The sequence below is a fragment of the Platichthys flesus genome, chromosome 10 (genome assembly GCF_949316205.1).
Source record: "Platichthys flesus chromosome 10, fPlaFle2.1, whole genome shotgun sequence".
NCBI lineage: Eukaryota > Metazoa > Chordata > Actinopteri > Pleuronectiformes > Pleuronectidae > Platichthys > Platichthys flesus.
The window spans coordinates 25,004,976-25,024,356 of NC_084954.1; positions in this window are offsets into that span (position 1 = coordinate 25,004,976).

A 19,381-nucleotide genomic window follows, 5' to 3' on the forward strand; every position below is an offset into this window, starting at 1 on the left:
TTGATCCAGGTGATAATAGACTGGTCCCAGGTTATCGGCTTTATCCGGGTGATAATGGACTGGTCCCGGGTTGTCGGCTTGATCCGGCTGATAATAGACTGTTCCCATGTTGTCGGCTTGATCCTGGTGATAATAGACTGGTCCCAGGTTGTCGGCTTGATCCTGCTGATAATAGACTGGTCCCTGGTTGTCGGCTTGATCCGGGTGATAATGGACTGGTCCCGGGTTGTCGGCTTGATCCGGTTGATAATAGACTAGTCCCAGGTTGTCGGCTTCATCCGGGTGATAATGGACTGGTCCCAGGTTGTCGGCTTGATCCTGGTGATAATAGACTGGTCCCAGGTTGTCGGCTTGATCCTGGTGATAATAGTAAAACGTGTGCCACCCCGGCTGCCAGTGTTGTGTACTCGAGCCTGTTCTGGCTCAGTGATAATAAGAATAATAATTATAAGAAGAAGAAGAAGAAAATGCGGTGGCACACGTTTTACTCGTTTTTTTCTCAAAATAATTTGTATTGCTGCACGCCACGCACGAAGACGGAAGACTGTCACACGCACACAAACACATGCTGGGTAAACCAGACCCTGGGACTACACAAGGGTTAAACTGGTCATTAATGACTCTGGGACTGCAAGATATCGAGTCAGCGCCTGTATTAATTCCTGGGATAATTTGTTCAGTTGACTGCTGTTTAAGTTGAAGTGCAAGGAGGTTCCCCGCTTTATCTCCATGCTCATAATGTACCTGTCTGGATTTAAAAATATTTTTCTCGGCTTTCCATGTCATAAGCTTATTGAATTCAGTTTGCAACAGTTATTTCTCCTTAAAAAGATCTGGTGTAGGCGAAAGAGCATAACGCCTATCAATATCTCCCATAAAATTCCCCTTGAAACATCCTGAGTATCATTCATTTCCAAAAAGAAGTCAATCTGATTGTTGAGAAATGTTCTAAAATGTTTACATGTCTAGCAGCAAAGTTTATTGGGGCGCTACATTGGCTGGAAAAACTAGATCCATCTGCAGTGGGCTGTGGTCAGATAGCACTATACTGTGATATTTGCTGCTGGAAATTGAGGGGAGTAGCTGGTTATCGACAATAAAATAATCAATCCTGGAATAACTATGATGAACGGAGGAAAAGAAGGAGAATTGCTTCGTAGTTGGATTTTTTGTCCGCCAGGGGTCTGATAAGCCATAAGAGCGGAGGAGGGAATTTATAACCACTGCGGCTGATGAGAGAGCATTATTTGCCCTTACACTTGACCTGTTTAGCTGGGTATGAAGGACGCAGTTGAAGTCTCCACCTAAAATTAACTTTTAGGAATTAAGGTCCGGAAGAGTTGAAAAAAAATTAAGAAAGAATTGTGCATTGTCCCAGTTTGGTCCATAAATGTTAGCCAATATGAATGGTGTATTAAATAGCTTGCCCACTACAACAATATATCTGCCATTAGCATCTGATATTACTTCAGAGTGTTCAAATGGGCTTCCTAATTAGGATTGCTGTTCCCCTGGCTTTGTAATTAAAACGTGAATGATAGATTTGTCCAATCCACTTACAACTTAGTCTTTTTGGGAATTAATATTTAAATGTGTCTCCTGTAGCAATATTACATCAGGTTTTAATGATTTATGATGACTAAATATTTTGCTTCGTTTAACCAAGTTATTCAGGCCTTTGACGTTCCAGCTAATGAATGAAATTGCTCATTGATTATTTGCATTATTCAGAATCATAGTGCAACAGTTTGTAGTGAGCCAGTCCTGTATGTTGACTATATCTGAGTACTTTAGTGCATGTTTGAGTCAAAACATAAACCACAAATGAACCCAAAGGAAGACTGACAAAAACAAACAAATAGACATAGATAACCCCTTACTATCCTTGACTCCTGGGCTGGTCTTCCTTAAACCTGAGACTGCCCTGAAAACTCTCATCTCTCTCCTCAGCATATAACACATCTACACTAACTTAAACTCTTACATGAACTCTGCAAAGGAAGAACAAAATGTAATTTGGCTTTCCTCTCAATACTATTCTTGCTGCATGTGTGCTGGCACTATTTGGTCACAGGCTGATAAGGTTCTTAACACTTACAGTATGAAGATAACCCCACAAAAAAAAGAGTAAAATCAACTAGAATTAGTACTACTGGTGGTGATAAGGGGGTGAATTAAACTTAAACTTGTCCATAGTCAAAAAATAAAATGCAGTGTGGTGACGTCAATCAGTCAAAAAAGTCAGCATGTGCAGACTACTGCAATGTTAACACGCAGCATATATGATACCTGTTATGGCCCTGTGAGTTAACTGTCACTCTCCCTCCATCTCCCGTGGGCGCAGATTGGTCTCGATATAGTGCTTTGCCTTGATCGGGCCATCGAAAGATTTCTGCTCGCCAGCTGGGCTCGTGATCTTCAGTGTGGCTGGATACAGGAGACCGTATTTCACGCCCACACACCGGCAAAGCAATCCACTATGTTTCCGAGTCCCTCTTCCACTCCAATTAGTCTGCAGTCCAGCCCCGGCTTTTGATATTTAGGCATTCTGAGCAGCTTAGAAACAAAAACAAAAACGACTTATTCGCGGGACCTGGTACTTTAGAGACACGTTCGCACCGGTAAGGAGAGGAGGAATATTAAATAAATGTTCAATCTAAGCAGAGCTCACCAAAACACGTCTTCACATGTCGCTGCTCCGCTGCGCCCCTCCCTTTTTAAGCCATACATCCCTGAACCACCTACATTGGGTCCAAAAAGCTGACTCTGCTTTCTCACCAAGTCTCCCAGAAGATCTTGAGTGACAACAAGTTTCAGTATTTGACAAACGCTTCTGATTCTATTTGGAATCCAGTTGAAGCTCATTGTGACCCCGTGCAGAGTCATGCATGATCACGTCACAAGGCAGTCAGTCATCAGAGCGTTTTTAATTTTTTTTATATTTTTTAGGGGGATTGTTTTGATGCAGTAAAGACTTTAAAAATACAAATTATAATGGCTGTAGTAAAGATGCTTCGTTAAATGTAAGAAGAATAAGGGACACGTTTTAAAGAAGGGTTGTTTATGATTTTGTGGACCATCTGCATGTTAATATTTGTTTATTGCAGGAGGTTGATTTAAGGGACATAGGGGATGCTGCGAAATTCTCAAGGGAGTGGACGAAAGGGGATTCAATGCGGAGTGTGGGAGGGGTCCACTCTACAGGTGTAGGGATATTGTTTGGGGTTAAAGAGATTAGGGTGTAGGATGTTTTCATAATTGTCCAAGGGAGGATAATGGGTGCTGACATCACATGGGGGACAAACAAGCTGAGGGATGTTGTGGTGTATGGACCACAAACTCAGAGGGAACGACGAGAAATGTTTGAGTTAGTAGAGCCACACCTGGCCACCAATAGACAGTTAATTGTAGGCAGGGATTTCAATGTGCAGTTAGGCAAGGGGGGGACACCAGCAATATTTACATCTCCCACCTTATGGCTAGACACGGGTTGGTAGATGGGGGGAGGATGGTCAGGCCACTGGCAGACGGTCCCACATGGTGTAACTCACGTGGTATGTTTAGAAGTCTTGACTACGTGTTTGCAGCAAAGTTTTTGATACTGGTGTCAGGTCGACTGCTCCCTGTGATCTTCTCTGACCATGATGGGCTGCTGTTTGAGGTGCGCCTGTGCCTGCCTGTTTTCAGGGATTTGGTACTGGCACCTCAATATTAGTATATTAGACAAGGACATTTTCAAACGAGGTTTTGTACTGTTTTTCAAAAACCTTCTAAGACTAAGACCATTGTGTCCTGGAGTAATGGAGTGGTGGGAAGTAGCCAAGAGACGGATAAAAATGTTTTGCGATAGTTACTGTAAAAGGAAGATGAGGGCGGCAAAGATGGAGGTGTTTCGCTTACAGCGCCTCCTCGAGCACGAGTACAGCAAAGGAAACAGCGGTGGCACAGTAAATCAGCGGGCTTTGGCTCCCTAAAAGCAAAGCTTAGGGAGGTCTTTGAGGGTAGGGCCCGGGCTTACCTGTTGCAGGCGCGACGTAATTTCCTGGAGAAGCACGAGACGTGTTCCACTGCTTACTTCAGCTCGATACGGGCAGACAGGAAAGGACAGGTACAGACCCAACCCCTGCCACCTTCAACATTGGCACAAATAGAAGATATCTGTACTACTCGGGCCAGCCACTTTACTGCAGAAAATGCACAGACTTTGGACACACGGCAGAATCCTGCACGCAGGTGAGGTGAAATTGCAAGGGTCAGGGACACAAAATGCTATCTTTGTGGCTCAGAAGGACATTTATTTAAGCACTGCCTTGAGGTTCGCTCCTCTTATGCGAGCATTGTAAGGCGACCGATGTGCGAGGATCCTGATGCCTGCTCCCTGAGAGCAATAAACAAGGTAATTGATCAAATGTTTGGTGACAATGAGATTGAGGCAGGTGAGGTCGATCCACTTGAACGAGCATCTCCCCCAGAGGAGAAGAAGGGGGAGGAGACTGCAACCTCAGAGGAGAGCCAACCTGTTACTGAGTGGACCACAGTGGGAAGCAGGGGAGGCAAGGACAAAAACAGGAGGATTGAGGCAGACGCCATGCCCCTGGGAGTGGACAGCGTGTTCAGTGTTCTTTCTGAGGTTGTGGAGGAGTTGCAGGAGGAAGGGGAGATGGAGGAGCTGCAGCTGAACAGCGACCAGGAGGTGGAGGTTGCAGCCAGGGTGGAGGGTGGAGAACATGGACAAATTTCGGTGACAGACTGGTGGAGTCCCTGGCTCCGAACACGGCCATCTTTGACGGCGATTTTATTTCTGAGCGGTAATCGTTGCCTCCAGAGGGTAGCGCTCCCAACTCAGGGCACTCAAGAGGTCCACTTAAAAAATGAAGAAGTGAATTTATTCTCAAAAGAGTGGACCAAAGGGGAAGCTAGGTGGAGCATTGGGGTGTCCATTCATCTGGGGTGGGAACACTATGTGGGAATAGTAAAGTCCATGTGGTTAGCAGTTTTTTAGTGGTACAGTGGAGGGTTTTTGTTTACTGGAAATTAAACAATATTCTAGATGTCCAGCAGTTTAGGGTATCTTTTAAGTGTTTTCTAAAAGAGTGCAGAGCAGAGGCCTATAAATTCCGGTGTCTTAGAGAAAAGTGGGAGAGTGACGAAAAGTGTTCCCCCTACTTCTTTAGACAGTCCAAAGCACAGGCGAAGAGGAGGAGTATAGTTTCTGTTTTAAATTATACAGGTGAGGAGTTAACGATTATGATGGTCTTGCTCTGGTTATCTCTAATAATTTTTTTAAGTTTTTTACTGCAGAAAGGTTGACCACATGAAAGGTACAACATTGTATAATAATATAGACAGATCTGAGAACAGAGTTAGATAAAGATTTTACCTTAGACGAAATCCTGAGGGCAACCATGTCTTTGAAAAAGGGGCAAGGTGCCAGGGAATAGATGGTATCACAAAAGAGATTTATATAATATTATGGGAAGACATTGGGCCATGGCTGTTAGAGTTGTTCACTTACTTATGTACATGAAGATACAGGTCTTATCCTGGATGCCAGACGAACTTAGCCCCGCCCACAACATTTGAGGTCGGGAAGTTCAGTCTGGAGTCGCTCCGTTGGGGAGAAATTATGCCCGGTTCGAAATCATCCGGACCAATCAGATTGTCAGGGCGGGCTTTATACGATGATGGACAGATGATCAACGATAACGTAATCAACCACGTCATCAAAGTGCCCTTGGGTTGAATTCGTTTTCAACAAACATGCCTGCCGCTGGAGAGCTGAGATGTGTAGATGCTGCCATTGAGTCTGTTTTAGAAGACATCGACAGCGCATTCATTTTGAAAGAGGAACACAGAACGTGGAGGCGACGCCAAAGCACCGCGCTAATCCCTATCGCGCCGGCGCTTGGCTGTTCACACCGGACACTGAAGCGACGCTGAACCGCCGGGCAGTGCTAATAATATCATCCATTGATCCAGTAGATTAAAAGCATATATTTACTTGTTGCTCTAACATTAAGCAACAGCGTCCCAACATTTGTCTTTCTTGGTGTTGTCTTTATACAACACGTTCCGAGGATCATACAACTCACTGCACTTCTCCACTTCAATTATTAATTTAATGTCATCCATGTTGAAGAAGTTCTCCGCTGTTTGCTCCGTTAAATGTCGGGTGTCGAGGCTAAATTACGTATTCTCCACTCAAGCCTATGTGGAGAATACGTAGTCCCCCCCCCTCTCTCTCTTTTTCTCTGTATCACTGCTTGTGTGGCTGTAGTGGATGGGCAGAGGGGGACATTTAATAATGTCATTGGTCAAATTAAAACTCCAGGACAACAGAAGGGGACTTCAAAGTATGGGATGCATATTTGATAATTTATATTGTTTTTCAGTGTGTTTCCTGGTGCGATACACTCGAGTCAAGCGCAAAAAATAGACTCGACGCCGAAACGATCGCTGCACGGCGCGATGCAGCCTTGGCGCAGGGCGGCGTTTCAGCCTCCGGTGTGACCCGCACAAAGTTTTAACATGGGAGTGGATGGGAGCCAGCTGTTATTTAAGGCTTGACGCTGTGCTGAAGGGTCGCTTCAGCAACGCTTCAGCGTCCGGTGTGAACCCGGCGTTAGTAAATAACTCACAATGCGTTGCTTAACATACGTCACATACTACGTTGCTCTGATTGGTTGTGGGTCTATCCAATTGAGCGAAGAGGAATTTTATTTCCTGGTCAGTTGAAACACGCCCCATAATCACAGCCCAATGGAGCAGTCTCAGACTCACATTCTGACTAGAATTGTGAATCTGACAACGTCAGGCTATACAGGTCTGGGATTATGGGAGAATCCATGACAAAAGGGGTGATGTCCCTGCTGTTTAAAAAAGGTGATGTCATCAAAATATCAAACTACAGGTCCCTTACAATGCTGTGTACAGATTATACGATTTTTAGTAAGGTTTTGACAAACCGTTTGGCGTTCTACCCTTAATTATCGGCTCAGATCAGACAGGTGCAGAACCTGGCAGGCAATTGAAGTGGAATTTACAAATGCAAAGATATATTATCTTATTTCTCTTGACCAGGAAAAATCTTTTGACAGAGTTGACCACGAGTTCTGTTAAGGACATTAGAAAATTGTGGCTTCGGTGTTAGATTTAGGAGTTGGTTGAGGAGCTTATACACAGAAGTAGGAATCAGAGTTAATGTTAATGGCAACCTTGTTGACTTTTTTAAGCAACCTAGAGGGGTCAGACAGGGGTGTCCAGCATCAGCCCCCTTGTATGCGCTGCCTGGGGGTGAATCCTTGACCACATCCCAGTATGCAGATGACACTGTACTGTACTTAAACATGATTTTTTTTGTCTGCTGGATTCTATGTGGGTCATCGACATGTTCAAGTGCTTCTGGTTCTAAAATCAATACAGGAAAATCCCAGATTAAATACTTAGGAAAGTGGAAGGACAGAGTTGATAACCCTTTTGGGCTCTCTTCGTGTGCAGGGCCAATGACATGGGCATATCCTTTGGAAATAACTGATGCAGAAACTAGTTGGGATACAAGGGGGTCATGAGGCCAAAGATTAAACAGGCCCAAGTCTTGTCATGGATGTGGTGGACTAGGACACCCGTACCGCAACTGTCCTAGCCGAAGTAGGACCTTCGCGGAAGTGGCCAGTCCACTGGAGAGCCGGAAAAAGCCAAGGATCCAGGAAATGGCTCAAGCACACCAGTACAGGCAGAGCTGGCTGTGCACCTGGGCATAGCAAAGCCCAGCGGCGAGAGGAAGGTAGTTGATGGTGGGATGGGTTCTTCAGCTCAATATGAAAGAGATGAAAAGACAGGTACAGACCGGGATCAGGGACAAGCAGGGCAGGGTTGTGTCAGAAGCAGGTGAGATGGTGAGTGCCGCTACTGAGCACTACCACACTACTCACCCTCAAAGAGCTTGAGGGTGCCCTATGTAAAACGAACAGGCGGCAGGATTGCCTGTGGAGTTTTATCACAGTTTTGATGAGATTCTCGGGTCAGTAGTGTTGGAGGTAGGCAGTACTTCGCAAAGGTGCAATGGGAAGGTCTATGGCTACAGGAGTGATCTTCTTTCTGTTTAAAAAGGGGGATGGCGCCGACTTCTGGAACTGGCGGCCACTGACCATGCTGGGTGTTGATTATAAACTTCTGGCAAAGGCTAACCCTAACCCTAACCCTAGCGGATCGTCTGGCCGCCAAACACATGGTGTGGCACTCTCAACACTGCTCTATATCTTTTAAATAGAGCCCCTGGCGGCAGCCAGTCGGGCTGAGCCCGGAGGTGAAAGGTCTCCTGGTTCCCGGCAGCAGAAGCCTATGGGTCAAGCACACCACACTGCTGCTGGAAAGTGACACATGCCGGATCCCATGTCTTGGAGATTTTCCAGAACTTTGCTCGGGTATCTGGAGCAAAACTGAATCGTGCCAATTCCTTTGTCAAGTTCTTCGGGCGATGGAAAGAAAGGACGGATGTACCGGGAGGGCTGTTGCTTTGCACGCAACCACTGAAGTTACTAGGGGTCAGCTTTGAATCCTGAGGCCTTTGATGATCACAGAGCTCGCTACAGAGAGGTCAGTCAGGTAGTGGTTGCACCTCCAGTAGTGGGGACCCCGACAAAGATTTGGTGGGGTATCCAGACGTCGGAGCTAGACAACAGACTCAAAGACTTAAACTGGTTATGCCTGCACAAAAGCCTGCCAGAGCTTGAAACCATATTCCGGTGCCCTCGGACAACGGTCAGGCATGTTATGTGGGACTGCAAGGTTAGTATGGGGTCAAGTGGGGGAACAGCTAGGGCAGGTAGTCCCAGGATTTAATCTTTTCTGGGCCAGGGTTGAAAGAGGGTTAGGTTCAGGGGGAAACATGCAGCCTTATAAGGGGGGAAGGAGGGTTTGGGTGGACTAAGAGGGAAGGCACAATGAGTTCTTTGGGCTGTTTTAGTTTTTTCACCTCTATTTTTGCAACATGGACTGGGTAGGTTATGAAAAATGAACATTGTATACCTGCAAATGGGCACATTTGGGCCCATCGACCACTCTGTTCTTACCTTGTATAAAAGCAAACACTCAAACAATTGTGGGGTCTGGGTCAATGAAACTGAGGGAATGGCCTGGCAGAGTTTCACAAGTGTGCAAAACTGCTCAGATGACTCACTGCCTGGTGATGTGACCATGCACAGCTCTGCAAGGGGTCACAATGAGCTTAAACTGGATTCCAAATTGAGTTAGAAGCTTTTGTAAGGATTGAAAACTTGTTTTCACTCAAGACCATCTGGGGGACTTGGTGAGAAACCAGAGTCAGCATTTTGGACCCAATGTAAGTGGTTCAGGGATGTATCGCTTAAACAGGCTTAAAAGCCAAACAGAGTAGTCAGGGAAGGAGGTAATAAAGACGTGTATAATTTTGGTTGACAGATGGGGGCGGGTTGGGAATGTTGCATTCAACCCTTGTTTGCAGCTCCTATAAATCTGCATTAGGTGTTAATAGCAAATATCATACAGAAACACCTTGGATAGGCAGGCTCCGATCTTTGCGGCAGCCTTTGCAGCAGCATCTGCTCCCGCATTCCATTGTGAAATTGAGTCAAGATCTTAGTATGTGCTCCACATATGTAGATAGTAAGTTTGGGTAAAAACACATCATCAAGCAGAGCAGCAACCAAAAGTATAATGAGTAATGGGTGAAAGAATCTCCTATCAGCCCAAAATCATGTGCCACCCACCATGAATACATGCTATTAGTGTCGGTGTTGACACTCTTGTCACTAGCATATTTGCATTCTTCAGTCAATGCAACCCATTCTGCAGCCTGTGCAGAATAATGATGGGAATGGTTTAGCCATAATTTGTAACTGCCAAACCCACTTGGTTTATACCAGGTGCTACATTTTTTTATGCTGAGCTGTCCACAAACAATAACATTTCTGCATTTATCAGAGGTTTATCCTTTAAATCTTATCTGGGGGAATAAACTTTTAACACTGCTTCACAATCATGTGGCTCTCCATCGCTTGGTGTTGTTGTGCAATTGATACATTAAACGTGACATCATAAAATGGAGTGCCTTTGGAAATTCAATAAATGTTATCAGAAAAAATATGGAATATCAATATTAAACATAATATTAAATAATAACTTAAATTGATTAAAGTTACATCAAGGGAAGGGGAAATAACCAATTTATTGATTTAGTGTCATGAAAGTACTAACTACTAATTTGGAACTCTGATTAACAATTAAATTGATAACCAAAAGGACCATATAGTGTTATTGAAAATTCCACTGATCAATGTCTTAGTACTGTGATGAATGTCTTACTGCTATTTTGACTGTTTTATGTGCTTTTAGCAGATGCAACATCAAAGCTCATACTCTTACTTGGTAATTTCACCTCCTGTTGACCTTTATCTGTGCAACTGGGTGCTGGGGTTGATTCCTCTTTCTGTATCAGTGATCCCAGACAGCAGACGTTCCCTGTCTGCTTCTGTTTTTTATAGTTTATCACATTGTATAAAAACCTTCCTTTTTAACTTATTGTGATTGCTCTCTGAGCCATGCTGCTGGCTGTGTAACCCTCTGCAGAGCTAACAATTAAAACTCAAAGAAAACTCCGGTCTGAGAAACTCTTTATTTCAAATCTCATGATAAATTTCCAATACAATAGTTAGCAAAGATGAATGATATAGAGTTCTTGACAGTGTAAATGGTAATTGGTTTTGTATTTATAAAGCTCTTTTCTAGTCTGATGATGACCACTCAAAGCTGCTGTTTGAAGTCCAGGGAAGTCGTCTTGCTAGTTTGTGGCTCCTGTTTTTGTGGTTCTTCTGTGTGATAAAGCTTTTGTGCTGGTTCTTAGGCAGGCCCTCACGTCGCTGCCTTTTGGAAGCTTTTAGCAGTCTGCTCCAGTCAGTCCTGCTTTAAGTCCTGGGGGACTTGGCTTATATTGGCCTGGTGACCTCATGGGTCATGGGGCCTTGAGTGACCAATAGTGGTTGAAAGTTGTGTCCCCGGTTTTACGTTGAAGCACCCTGGGAGACTGATTTCTGTAGAAGAACAAAGATAAAACGTGATCAAGGCTTGGACTAAACTTAAAATCTATATAGCAATTTTCTTTTGTCATCAGGTCTGAAAAATGATGTGGATGAGGCCTTGGTGAATATGGCGATTTAGGATTCCCAGCCCTTCACTATTGTGGAGGACAAAGAGTTCAGAAAGCTTGTTCATGCTTCAACCCTCCCTATTATCTCTCCCCACAAGGCAGGTGTGTATTTGAGCAAATGAAGCATGTTTCCCCAGATTGGCCATTCCTTCAGTTTTCTCCTCTTTTCTTTAGGCTTTGAAAGCTATGGTGGAGGAGAGATATAATAAGTCCAAGGAGAAAACCAATGTGTCGAAGGCTTCCGCAGTTGCTTTAACATCAGATATGTGTACCTCTATCAACACAGATGCCTGTCTAGCTGTGACTAGAGGAAACCACCTTTTTGCATTGTGTTGTTTTAGGGGTGCTGCATTTCCCTGAGGCACATACTGTTGCAAATTTAGCAATAGTCAAATCAGCACTGATGTCACAGTGGGGTCTAAAAAACAAAGTTACTTGTCTTGTGACTGAATGAGCAGCAAATATGGGTGCATATGCCAGGGAGCTTCATTTGCATGACACAATTTGTGTGGCGTATACTTTAAATTTACTAATAAAAAAGGCTCTTCAGCAAAACACTGTGTTGTCTGACATCCGGGCTAACTCTAGGAAGATAGTGGGCTATTTCAAGAGCAGCACCAATGCAAAGGAAAATTCCTTCATTTAATTGAAATATTCTTAATGACGCTGTTTTGTTTAAGTTGTTGCTTTAGTGACACTTAAATGACTCAGATTTTTTTGGCAAATTTTATAGGCGAAGCTGACAAAGGTGCAGGAGCAAATGGGCTGGCCGGCACAGAAGCTTATTCAATAGGTGGATACACGCTGGAAAAGCCCATACCATATATTACAGCGTGTTTATGACCTCAAGGAACCTGTAGGAGCAGCTTAGGCCGGCCTATGCACTGACGTTGCCCCACTGTCATCAGAACACTATGCAATTATTGCAGATTGTCTGAAAGTGCTCGCCGCATTTCATGATGCCACAGTTTAGCTGTCAGAGAAGAGAGTGTCTGGATCAAAGGGAATTCCCCTTTCATCCATGCTACACCACTCACTGGAGGAGGAGGAAATGGGAATTGTCCCGTATCCAGAGAGCACAGAAATGAGGAAACAGTTAAGGGAAAAGCTCTACACTTTGCAATCAATAAGCATCATGTCACTGGCGTCCCTGCTCGATCCAAGGTTTAAAAAGATAGGCTTCTTTAGCCCTAATAAAGCAGTAGATGCCATGACAAGGCTCACTAATGAACGTGATGGTGTTATTGGAAACAGCACGTCTTCATCCTCCTCCTCATCATCATTACAACCGCGTTTATATATAAACTATAGTTTGTTGCATTTTGGAAATTATAGAATGACAATCGAGAACTGTTGACATTTTATGCTATTTTTTCGTGTTACCACAAAGGAAAACACAAAATTCTTATGAAGAGGAAAACAAATTACACTGGCATGTGTAGGCCTACTTTTTAAATAAATTAAACACAGAACTATGCTTTTTTGCTCATCTTAAACTTGGTATTTTTCAGCAAATGCTATGTGCTGGTTTTCGAAATGTCATTCAACATTAAATTTTTTGTTGTTGCTAATTCCTCGCCACATATCAAGCATACAGGTAAGCCAGCATCGCTGGCAGTGAAAGCAAATGAATCTGTCCACGCATAATTCTTCTCTCTATTTTCCTCAGACTTTTCTTTATGGGGTGCAAATGAAGCACCAGGAAGCCTCGGCCCATGAGTGAACCAATTTGATGGAAAGTGGCAATGCTTCATGAAGCTTCATCTGGCCATCACTATGCAACAGAGAAAAACAAACAAACAGGAATCTCATAAAAAGTCTAAACTGAAAAACCTCTCAGAGCACAAAGGGGAAAACATCAGGAACTTATTATAAGACAGAGAGGAGGCAAATCAGAAGAGCAAAGGAGACAAGGCATTACAACATGGACTAGGGGAAGCACAGATACTTATATACACACAGGGAAGGCAGGGGCAATTGAACACAGGTGGAACACATGAGGACTGGTGCACACAATCACAAAGACAGGAAGTGAAGAGAGAAAACACATGGAGCAGAAATAACAAAAAAACAACCCTTAAACAAACTTAAACACAGGGATAAACCTAAAACACAACGAGATAATAATTAAACTGAAAACACTCTTAATAAGGAGGCAGAAAATAAACACTCAGAAGACAAAACCCTTACACCTAATTGCATTTATCACTCCAGAAATCTTTTGCGATTCACCTTTAAACCTCTCTTTAAAATCATTTAGTTGGATCAGATTTATTTTCCCATCCAGTAGTATTGCACCTTTTGGTCCAAAGTTCCAAAACTTTCCACTCAAATCGTTTTTTGTTTCATTAGTGGAACATGGGGATTAGAATATTATACAGATTAAACTAATCTTTTACCAGTGAGTCTATCAAGGCTACTGAGACAACACGGTGATTACTGTTTCAATATAACCAACGTAACCTATCCTTCTCTTTACTCAAACATTCTTAACCTAAGTTTGTCTTTACTTTATGGTTCTCTTCTCTGCATTATCATAACATCAGTGATTACATCTGTGGTGTGTGCCTCTGCCTCTGGCAAGAGGGTATGATTTTGTATTTAATTACTTTAATAGTAATTTAAGATTATTCCTAATAGTATACGTGATAGTCACGTGGGTTTATGTTTCATTAAACAGATCAGTAGATGACAGCCGCACACAGGTGGAACATTTGGCAAGGGAGCAGTTGCACCCCGTACTATCTATTTAGGGGTAACTTCCGCCCACACGCCAGATGCAGTCTGGATGAGGAACTTAATACTCTGTGTCTTTATTGCTGCTGCACTCATCCTGTATTCTACAGGTTAGTAGTGGGTGAGAGTCACCTACGTTAACTCCTAAAGCTTTGCTTCATCACCACGAGTGTCATTGAGACATATTGATGTCGTTTTGATTATCTACTTAGATTGGTAAAAAATGTAGAAACTCCGCCGGGCAGTGAGGCGGGAGACACTCGCCTGTATAGGTGTTTATTTTACCTGCATGTCGTCTTGAAGGCGGGTCGCGATAGTATATTGTTAACTTTACGCAGTGTGTAGACCAGCTCCGACCCACACAGACTGTTATTATGTCATGTATTGTTATTGTGCCTTATAAAGATCAGTTATAAGCTAATGTTCAATAGGTCTATATTGTAAATGTTTATATTTCTTCATGAGTGATAATGTGTATGAAGATTTGAAGTGAAGAGATACCATAATAATTGAATATATGTTTTATGCACTTTAAAATGCAGTCAAGCCTGAAACATGCTTCTGCGACTGCGTCTGCGTCTTTTCACGCCGCTGTGGCGCAAGACTCGTTTTCATTCATGCTTCCCTAACCGTTGCGCGTCTTACAAAGCCATTCCGCGCCAGAACACTAGGCGGAGTAATGCTTTTTGTCGAAGACGACCTTAGAGACGCCTTCTTTCTTCTTCGTCGATTGTTTATTTACATAGCCACTGCGGCTCCTTGTAGCCTTTTTCTGGCGGACAAATCGGCCAGTCAGTGACAGGTTATACAAGTGATCATACTATCGGATAACTTCTGCCAAGTGCTCTTCTATTTGGTCCATATTCGTTCTTCTAAATCTTCCGTGATTTCTGCCGGTATTATGGGGCATGAAACCGGAAATGCAGCTCGCGAAGGGATGTAGAGCAGACCAATCACAGCCTTGCGGGCTGAGTGAGCTTGCGGAGCTTTGCCGTAAATTTTAGAAAAGGGGGTCGACACCCGTCAGCACGTAAGGAGGGATACATAAGCACGTAAGGGACCCGGAAGGGCTCTTGCGCTTACGGGCCCGTGAAAACGCAGAAGCATGTTTCAGGCTTTACACTCAGTACAGTGTATCTCTCTATCATTGTTGTACCTGTTGCTCCAATCATTTTGAGATATCTTAAACTCAGTTTAGGGTTTAGGGTTTAGAGTAATATCAAACTCCTCGCATTTAATGACTGGTGATTCCGTGGCACCTCAATCTCTCCACAATGCGATGTATCTACCACTCACTGTGATTTTGTGCTCTGGCATTTGTTTGTATGTAGCATGTGAAAATATTTGGCATAAAGTGCAGTAGGTATCTCTTTACTGATCAATAGCCTTCTTAATCATCTGCTCAGTGTCTGACTTTAATTCACATGGTGTGCGTGTAACCGTGTTCTCCACCGCTAGTCAATCTCACTTGCCAGCTGTACCATTTACAGTTTCTCTGTAAACTGAGCACTCCTTCTCTTTTTCTTGTTCCGCAAGAGTTTTACAGCATGGTTAGCATGAAATTCAACTGTCCCAAGATTTGCAGACTCCCAAGGGATGCAGCTTGCTTGCACCATCTGACTGATCTCCATCTTCATCAGCAGTCTCTGCAGTTTAGTACTGGTAGGTTCAAACTGCTGGCAAAAAGCTCCATATCAGTGAATGTCCATGCGGTGGGATGTAAACACACCGGCCAGAATGAATGAAACAAATTCACGGGGGGAGTAAAAGGGTTTCCATTTGATGATATTCCAGATCAGGAGAAAAGTGTTGTTGAATCACTGTCACATCGTTGCACCAGCCACAGTTAGTGTAGAAGCAGATTCCTCCACCTTTTGTATTGCCGGAGCTTTCCGTTTGGCGGTCCGCTCTGAAAAGTTGGTAGCCAGCCAGCTGCAGCACAGCAACCCAGTCTCATCAGAAAACGTTCAGTGGCAACGTTGGTCCACTTGGAACGACGTTACCATCTCACAATCTGGCCTCTCAGAGTGTGAGATGGTAACATTTTGTCAGCCCATTGTTTTGCATTGATGGTTCTCACGTCACGTGACTCACAAGCTCCCGTCTGCGGAGAGGAAAACATGGCGGATATTCCTTGTTCTCTCAGATAAAAATATAGTTTTGTAACTTAGTTTGGGCATAAAAATACATTCTGACACCATTTCTAGCGAGAAATGTGCTCTTTGCTTCCACAGTCTTCAGCCAGTTCGTGCTTATGATAAATATTTTAATAGTTATCGCGAATGTTTTTATCGTTGCTATGAGGGTTGCTATGACGCTGCCATGCCAGCACGGCGCAGCGTGCTGTTAAAATCACCGTCCCTGCGTGGTGTCCCTCAGTGATCGTGAATGTCATCACGTTATATAATATTAATATTTGAGGCTAGATTACACCTCTAATGCGAAGGATCCTGCGAGACCGTTCATCCCGAAGGGGGACCGACTGCGCCACGGACGGACCAGGCGAGCGGAACTGACGTGTGGCTTTTAGTAAACATCCGGTTCTTTAACTCGGGGCTGCGTAGTAACCACCGAGCGCTGGGAAGACAAACGATGTCATCTTCCTTCTGTCAGGTGAGTAGTTTATTGTTTTTAAAGATCGTTACGATCTAGGTTTACAGTCCGAGTGCTGAGACAGCGGTTGCGGAGTCCGTTGATACACACAATGCTAATCTTCAGCTAATACGCCATTGTTAGCCACATGCTACGGCCCACCGTAGCCTGTGCTACCTGGGAGGTGAATACATGGTTGTTGAAACCAGTTCAAGACGCTTAGCTCATCATTGAGGGACGCTACAATATAAATATAAACATGAATTTGATATATGAATGCTTTAGATTAATAAGGAGTGTATTTCTCTACCATTACTCCAAAATATCAGATCAATTTGGTTTAATGTATAGTATGCAATATGACAATAATGTTTCCATGTTATGGAGTTGCAATTCATTTTATAAAACAATTCCTATGTTCTGTTTTTTAATCAAGGACGATCCAAGTGAAGGTACAGGAGTTTCATTAACGTCAATAACTTGGACCGAACACTTTGTTTTGCTTGATGAAGAGCAGGAAGGGCAGCCTGGAGAGAAAGAGAAGCCGGGTTGAGCCCACTACCATCATCCACGTACCACGAGGAAGATGCGGGAGAGAAATGATCCTACCATTAAAGAGGTACTTTTAAGTTACATACCAGAAACACCATTTTATATAATATGCCAAATATACATTTTTATAAAATCCCCAAAGTACGCTTGCTGACATACAAGTTAATATCACACTGAAAGAATTTTGATCAATCATGCTTCCCTGCTGTGATTGTTTAACTGGGAAAACAACTTTTTCCACAGGAAGGCAAGTCAACATGTTCAAAGTTTTCCTCTGTTATGTATAATGATGACCCCCATCAAACATAATGTTAGCAATCTTTACACCTTTTAATTTATTCTGATTATTTCTGTCTACATGTGTGAATTTGCCTTCATTAGTTTCAGAAAAGAGCGATGATGTATCGGTCACGGGGCGGCAGCACGAGACTCCGCAAACTAGTCTGTAAGCAAAGTAGACAAAGGCATCAAGGTTGCGGCCTGCCATCATTGTTATTTTGCTTAAGGGACTGAATATGTATCATGTAGAAATATTAGCATTTCCCTTATATCTACCAAAACTGCTTGTTTCACAGACTGCAGTTTTGTTTTGGTCCGATGTGGTGTGCAAATACAACCGTATCGGCAATGGGTTGTGGGGCATTAACATTTGTAACTCTAATTTTGTTTTGACAGACTGTGAAAAGAGCGTTGCGAACATCACCAATCTACAGGAAGACACAGTCCAGTAATGGGTGTCAGAAGTTCAGTAGTGAATGACAGGTACTGTGGAAAATGTGTGTCATCGTTGTACAATGTCCTTTGACTCTGTTTACACAAGGTTAACACAAAAAGGTTTGATTGTAAACTGATATTGGTATGAATTCATGTTATTCTCCTCTTCACAAGAAACAAACAATCCAAATTACCTGCAGAACGCCCTTGATGGACGCTTCAGATGCATCGTCAGACTTGCGAGACAGCAAGATGCCAACTTTAATGGCAATTTATTTGTGTAACATTCTGTGACCAAATGCATAGATAACTTTTTGTAGATTGTAAAAAAAGATAACCCATTTATTAAAAAAAAACTACACTAGAATTACCGCACTGCGTTGTATGACTCCGCTAATCATCGCAGTGTCCGTCTACATATTTCTACATATTTTCTCTCGTATAAATGACACTGTGTCTCTTGACAACTGAAACCATAAGATGAGGTCACTGTGGCCTTGACCTTTTGACTTTAACACAAATACACAGTTAGACAATCCGAAAACATACAGTTATGCCAAGATATCTTTGGTTTCACATACTAGATGGCATAAGCAGAGACATCAACTCAGGGAAAATATTTCTGTAGAAAAGAAAGCCCTGTACATGTGAATGTATACATCAATCATGCTTCCCTGGAAGCATACGTGTGTATGTATACATACACACGTACAAACGCACTATTGAGACGTTTTGTTTTTTATCATATATTCTCAGGAAGGACTGATGCATGTACTGAGACGGGACGTGAGGGCCTACTCTGCGTGCTCAGAGTTCAAGCCCAGCAGGGTGCAGCGGGCCTGACATATTCCGGAACAGCAGCACAGTCTTTGGATGACTCCTCTGAAGATGAAAACATGGCGAGGTACTTCTCCACTGATGAAGAACTGTGAGGGCTGTGATTAGCTACACTCTCTTGCTACAAGGCTACTCTTGCTACTCCCTGGCAGCCTTAGGAAGGCATTAGCTTGCTGTTGGGTAGCTGTTAGCTTCAGCATTTTCAGATTTAGCGGCCATTCTGACGTTTATGTTTAAAAAAAAAAATCGGAGGAAACCATCTTCATAATTTAACACTATGGTTTGTTTGTGTGTCCTTCAGTTCTTCTCAAGAGAAGCAGTACAGGTGTGCCTCAGCTCCACGGTCCCTCCTGCAGCCTCCGCTCCTGATGCTAACCTCATGTCTCCATCACACCAAGCAGCAGACCTGGAGTGACAGACCTTTCTCCAGAGCTGCTCCCACCCTCTGAAACCCCCCTCTCCAAAACACTATTTGTGGCGTTTTTAAAGTCTTATTTGCATGAGAATTGTTGATCATAACATTTCCAGCAGATGCCTTAATGTAATGTTTTTGAACAATAAATGACATTTATCATAACATATTGGTATTTCCTTGCACTTCTACACCATGATATTGTCAGATAACATTACATTAAAGCAGTGAATGCTCTGCTTTAAGCAACATAAACACACAATGATTCAATGGATCTGAAGTAGAATGGGCACATAACATTCTGTAGAGAATGCCTCAGTAATTGAAGTCAGAAAATAAATTTCTTTATCTGAGGT